The sequence below is a fragment of the Microtus ochrogaster genome, chromosome 2 (assembly GCF_000317375.1).
Source record: "Microtus ochrogaster isolate Prairie Vole_2 chromosome 2, MicOch1.0, whole genome shotgun sequence".
Lineage (NCBI taxonomy): Eukaryota > Metazoa > Chordata > Mammalia > Rodentia > Cricetidae > Microtus > Microtus ochrogaster.
The window spans coordinates 69,094,279-69,100,827 of NC_022010.1; the positions used below are offsets into that span (position 1 = coordinate 69,094,279).

The following is a 6,549-nucleotide window of genomic DNA, read 5'->3' on the forward strand; positions in this document are numbered from 1 at the left end:
CACACACACACACACACACACACACTTCAGTAACTTGATATGCCAGAACTCACTCCAAAGAAGGGCTTGTTGACCTAGGGACTGGGAAGCCATTTCAATCAGTACTGAGCTGTCAGATGCAGAAAGGCCACCTGGCCAGAAGTCCCATCTTTACCTGATTGGCTCACACATAGTAATCAACTGGTGGAGGCCATTTGGGCCTGATGCAGGGCAACTCAGGTGGCCATTTTGGCTTCAGGGTTCTGTTTGTTGTCAGCCGAGGTAAAGGCCCAGCACCTCTTCTTTTGCCCTCCCCTCCACAACTGTTTCCATGTATATTATACTCTTAGGACTAGCTCTAATAAAGGTTCAGCGAGCTAGCTTCATGCCTGAGTCTGTCTCATTCGCAATCCAGGAAACCCCTGCTCAGGTCCATCCCTTGGCAAGCCTTTGCTTAGCTGGGGGCAGGACTTCCTGCTCAAGCATCTGAATCTAGCTGATCTGGGATTTAGAAGCTGGCTTGACCACAGGGGGCAAAGTGGGCTGGGAGACTTGAAAGCTTGGGGATCCCAGGCAAGAGCTGCACCTCTGGGGAGAGCAAACCAGGTCCTCTGTGAATGGCTGCTTAGTGTGGGGGATGATAGTCATGACACAGAGAGGAGGCTTTGATATCATTCTCTCTCCAACTCAGCCTTGCTGTTAGTGGCGTCAGAAAACACACAGAGACTTGGGGCATCTTACCAATGATGAACCATGGAAAGAACAGCTCCCAGATTCAATTTGCCTGTTTGTTCTGGAATTCTCCTTCCCTGCAGATGCCCTGTTAATTGGAATGGTTTTTCCTAAGAGGTGTGGGAAGGCTAATAGGATTCCTTCACACGATTGTTCCTCTAACACTCACCTCCCGGTGGTCCTCTGAAATGTATTTGAAGCTATTATAATTTTTTAATTGTAATTTAATTAATTCTTTGGGGGAAGCGTGTGATTAAAAGGGGGTATATACCTGCTGAAGAGTGAGCTAATAATACATCTTTATAGAAAGACCTGATCAAAGGCATCTGTGGATTATACTCCTTTAGCAAGTCATGGAATTAAACTTAAAAATGTATGTCAAAATACTTACAAATGATTCCAATTTGGTAATAGATAAGACCATGAATATTGTTCCAAAATGAGGAAATTGAGTGTGCCGAAGGGAACGAGAAGTCATAACTGGATAATTGAGGGTAAAGGTTCCAGCAGTGCTCCCTAAAATACTTAGTGTAGGCAGATGACCTTCATCTTCATCATTCATACCTGGAATTGTGTCTTAAGAACGTACCTTCCAATGCACAGATAGAGATGGAAAAAGGAACTTAACTATTCCCTAAAACACAGAGTAGACTCTTGGTCCTTTGGAAGTAGACTTATAGGAAAGGGTAACTGCTTAACATCCTTTTAAATTTTTGTTTTATGTGTTTGCTGTTTCACCTGCACATCCGTCTGTGTGCCATTTGCATCTCTGATATCTGGTCAAGCCAGAAGAAAAGTGTTGGGTCCCTGGAGCTAGGGTTATAAACAGTTGTGATCTCCCATGTGGGTGCCAGGATTGAGCCCAGGCCCTCTGGAAGAGTCTTCAGTGCCCTTCACCACTGAGCCATCTCTCCAGCCCCTGTGCTAATTTTGAAACTCTTTTAAGATTTCATCTTTAATAGCCAAAATCAGATTTCAGAGCTCATATATCAACCCTGACTATTAAGGACCTAAGTTTGGGTGTTGGGTTTTTTTTTCCTTGTAGGGGAGTTGGCTTAGAGCAGAAGAACTGAGTTTCCATGGGAACCCAGGGTTTTAAATCAATAAGAAGCCCTGACCAAGGAGCCGGAAAACCCATGCACGCCAGGGCAAGGCTGGTCTACATATGCACCAGGAAGACAGATTGGGATGTAAATTGACCCAGTCAATGGTGAAGACAAAGACAGCCCAGAACAAATGATGCCCCATGGATATCATTCATTCTGTCCATTTTACTGCCTAATGGGCCTCTATTAGGGATTGATAGATGAAGGAACCAGGCTCATCCGTATAATTAATCAATCCTAAAAGCTCCAGCCAGTGTCAGCTTTGGAGCAGATATCTACCTAGGGAAGCCTCCTAGATCCTTTCCTCGCCTGCACTCGACATTGCGAAATAAATACATGACATCTGAGACACATCAGGTGTGAGGCGCTTCGGAGTTTGAGTTCCTGAGGCTCAGAGGGGTAGCATCTCGTGCAGCCCAAAGGCACCGAATTCCAGGCACTGGTGCCAACTCCTCAGTCACACTCAACAGATCATGGTCCGAGCTCCACGGAATACGTGAATCTACATCAGCCAGTAGCTCTTGTCTCACAGAACCCCATTCAAAACATGATTCTGCATTCATCTTCTTGACCGTCGGTAGCCCATCCCACCCTAGCTGCTGCTTCATGCTAGGAGTTTCCGGATGTTTAATGGCCATTGCCTACTGTTCATTTCCTAAGTTCATCAGCTGCTGGTAAGAAAGACACTTTGAAAACTCTTCTGGTAGAATACATATGAGCTGTTGAGTCCATAACAGCTTTGTGGAGTAAATGCTATTTTTTATGCAATAGAGATCTTTCACCACGCCGGTGCCATCTGACCAAAACACATGTTGTAACCTCACCCCTTGGGCATCATTCTGCCAGGTTCTTGGTTTGTCTTCACTCCTGACACAATTGCCTGGCCCAGCAGACCTGGTGTAGAATACACATGACATGCTGTGCATAGTAATACCTCTGAAGACCACACCAAACTGAGGCACGAGCAACGGAGATCCTAAGACCTCCAGAGGAAATGCATCGGCAAAGACAAAGCCCCTAGCGGGTGTGAGTGAGACGGACCCAGCCGCTGATGCAAACTGAGGGAAACACCTTCCTGTACTAAAGCCATCCTCAGGAAGCAGACAACGTTCCTGGGGGACTGGATTTCTGTGCCTTAAGAAGTACAGATTGGGGCTGGAGAGACCGCTTGGTGTTCAAGAGCACGGGCTGCTTGCTCTCTCAGGGGACCCAGGTTCTATTCCCAGCTTCCACATTAGCCAGCTCACAACTGCCTGTAACTCAAGCTCCAGGTGATTCGATGTGTTTTCTACCCTCTGTGGGTACACACACACACACACACACACACACACACACACACACACCCCTTTTAAATCTTTTTTAAAGTATGAACTGAGGATGAAATATCATCCATCGCTAAGAGCAGGTCTTGATGAGTCCCTTCATTAGAAGAGCCACCTTCTTGACTTGTGTGTTTTTTGAGATGAAAAGCCTTTTTACTTAGCAGCACAAAATAGCCCATTATTAAATGAACCATTATAGAATTATCAGTCAGTGGTGTGGATTGCTTTTAGTCTCCCGTTCAACTATTTCTCCCTAGGTTAAAGGTGCGTGAACAACGGTCTGTGCTTGGTGGAAGGTAGATATGAGATGGCTTTGGAAATGATCTACTGTTTGCAATGACCCTAAGAGAAAGACAGATTGTATCGGAGATTCCTGTGGGATGCTCTCTGGAATAACCATACAAAGCAGGCTAAATCCAAAGTAGGTGGCTGTCCAAAGGGTATGAGTTTGCAGGAAATTGGGATAATACTCAGAAAGTGCACATCCTTTATCTCAGGTGAAAATAAAGTAGGGATGGTGTCAGCAGCTGGCACTAGGTCCCAGGAACAATGGGTAGGATGGACTGAATAGGGTACCAGGCTTGGTTCTTGGATCTGGGTCTGTGCGAGTAAAGCCCCGGGTGCAGGACCTCCTCTCAGACCAATTTTGCTGGCTGTTCCCCTCCGGGCTTACATGTGCACTCCTGGAAGATGTCACCCTAGTGGGAGGCAGTGAAGAGACCCCACTCTAAACATTTCACCAAGCCCAGAGCAAGGCTACAGCAAGCAGGCGTGGCTGACGCTGGAGTTTAGGACTTATTGGTGACACAAGGGGACAGGTGTCCCTGGGGATCTACGCCCCAAAGGCTCCCCAGCCTTTTCCAGGTTCTCTTTGGAGGAGCGGCGCCTGTCTGTCCCCGCGCCTCCCAGAGCTCATCACAGGTTAAAAACGAAAGAAAGAAAGCTGGACCAGAAGGGTGGGTTGCTAAGTCGACTCCATCTCTAGGCCCCCCGCCGCTGCCTCTCCTGCGATGCTGATGCCTGCCTCTGTGTCACCTTGGTTCTCCAGCGTGCGGCGCTGTGCCCGCTTTTATCTCGAAAAGAGAAGCATAGCTTAGTGCTCTGACAGCGCGGTTCAGTCCGTGGGGCTGGAACCGAATAGCATTCACTGAATCTGCGGCTTTCATGAAGTCTCCCTACGAGGTCCTTCACTTTGCTCCTCAACGTGGACTTCCCCCACCCCCTGCCATTCTAGGCTCCCTCCCTCCGTTGCTGCCGGACTCCCTCCTCCGTCGCTGCCCACACGCGCACTCCTCTGCCCCGCGGTGGCCCCAGCGCCCAGCCCTCCAGCCAGAGGGAGCCAGTCACCAGACGGCAGCACCTGGCTGGAGAGGTTGGGCGGGCCGAGGGTAGGGATCCGCGGGAACCGGAGAGCCTGGAGCTGGAGCAGAAGCTGGACCAACCGCGAGCAGAAGAATGGAGTCTCCCTACAGCCTACCGAGGCTGATGTGAATGAAATTGGACCATCTGCTTCCAGTTCGTCTGTTATCTCTTCTTTTTGTGTTTTCTTCCCTCGCCATTCACAGAGGAGTGAATTATTAAATCTTGCTCCGTTCCAAGACAGGCGACCACGATGGAGTGAACCCACCCTGTCCGCCACAAGGTAAGCAGTGCGCTAAGTTGCTGGAAGGCTAGAAGCTGGCATGGATCCCAGCCAGATGTTCCACGTCCTAGGATCCCCGAGCCTTTGGATCCTGACTCTCAGGTCCCCAGCCCCTCTGGTGCCTTTTTGCATTCCCCACTCCGAGGAGACATAATGCTGAAGTCCACCAGAGGCAGGAAAAGCTAGTTACATAACCAAAAGGAAATGTGTCTCTTGGGTTTTCATTAGCAGCTTAAAAACTCGCCTGGGGAGGGGGGGCGCGGGAGGAGGGGTCTGCCTGCCCTGGGCGCCAGAGAATGGGTCAGTTACTATGGACCTCATATCAGCACCTCTGGTGAAGATCAAACACACTGATGATGGGCAGGCAGGCGCGGCTGGCGGATGTAGGCAGGGGGAGTTAGGAAAAGCCCATTGTCTTGGTGGAAGGCTGTAGCCTGGCTCTGTTTTGGCATAAAGAGGAGAGGATGCGAAGGAGGGAAAGTGAACAGAAGGAGGAATAAGCCCTAAGACAGGGGAGCACTCCACATGGTTTTCATCAGTAAACCCGAGATGTGGCAGACTGATCGAAGACACCAACTAGGAAGATGTCCTCACAAGTAAACTAACTGAAAGGAAGGAGCAGCTTGGACCAAAGGAGGTGTTTATGCCGTTTAAGGGACTGGGTGACTCTGCTGGCTTAGCTCCTCTCCTGGGTAAGTGTTCATTTGCACCACGAGGTTAAGCTTGGGTGAGTTTTTAACTGAAATGGCATTCGTATTCCGCAAGCCTAATGAAGTCCTGGGTGGATCCACAGGTATGTACAGGGCTCAACACAGAGAGACTCTTAGGGGAGAACAGATCTTCATAGAAACGACCACAGAAGCCAGGTGAGCTTAGAGGAAAAGGGAATCACAGAATTTTCCAAAGACTCCTTTCTCCACCTCCATCCCCCCCCCCCACACACACACATACACAGAAAGAGGAGAGCCCCTCCAGTATCTTGGATTTGGCAATTCATTGAATCTTTACAATGCCCCCAATTGCTTTATCCAAAAGTCTCGGGGTCTTGGGGAGCACACGGGTACCCAGTCCTGTGACACTTTCCTGTAAGCACTGTGCTCTGGCTACCTTTGTCTTTTGCTGAAAACGGATAAAGGGAATGTTGAAGAAAGTGGGCTTCCTACAGCCAGGGCTGAGCTAACTAAGCTTCGCCCATTTTGCCTGGAGAAGGAAGGAGCTGAGTCTCCATGGCGACCCAGGTGGGAGGGGACATAGCAGCACCAGTGACAGGAAAAACCGTTGGACAAAACTTTCTTGGCTCCAGGCAAAGAAATGCCCTCCGTGTCTATGGAGGGGAGCCCTAGGGCATCACTTGGGCCCAGTTTCCTAGGGGTGACCCATGAAAGGATACTTAGACCCTGCCAGGCTCTCCTCCAACTCCCCAAAGTTTCCCATGTCCGTGGATGCAGTTCAGCAAACAAGCTCCCGGTTCAGCACCAAGGCCAGAGCAAGGTGCATCATGTTCACCTCTCTGATAGGATGGCTGACCCAGCTAGCCACCTCTAGAGCTTTTAGGTCTTAAGAAAGCAATCATGTCCTAAAAAATTCCCTGCTTGAACTGAAAACGGGCGTCAGATTACCCAAGAAATTACGTGGCACACAGGAGACAGCAAATCAAACAGTCCATGCATGATGGTGCATCGAAGTGACTGTTCAAAATAAATAAAATAAACGGGAGCTGCAGAAGACTAAAGCTGACCTAAGAACAGAGCAAAGATCGCTCCTCTGG

General features: G+C 49.1%; 1 protein-coding gene across 3 annotated transcripts in view; it reads left to right on the plus strand.

The window, feature by feature from the left end:
• The first annotated feature begins 4,242 nt into the window (after positions 1-4,242).
• Positions 4,243-6,549, plus strand: part of Kcnj6 (potassium voltage-gated channel subfamily J member 6) — a 241,392-nt gene continuing 239,085 nt past the window's right edge. For all 3 annotated transcript variants that reach the window (XR_003378186.1, XM_013352736.2, XM_005345159.3), the window contains exon 1: positions 4,243-4,781. The gene's annotated coding sequence lies outside the window, so the exon portion shown is untranslated. The remainder of the gene's footprint in view (positions 4,782-6,549) is intronic.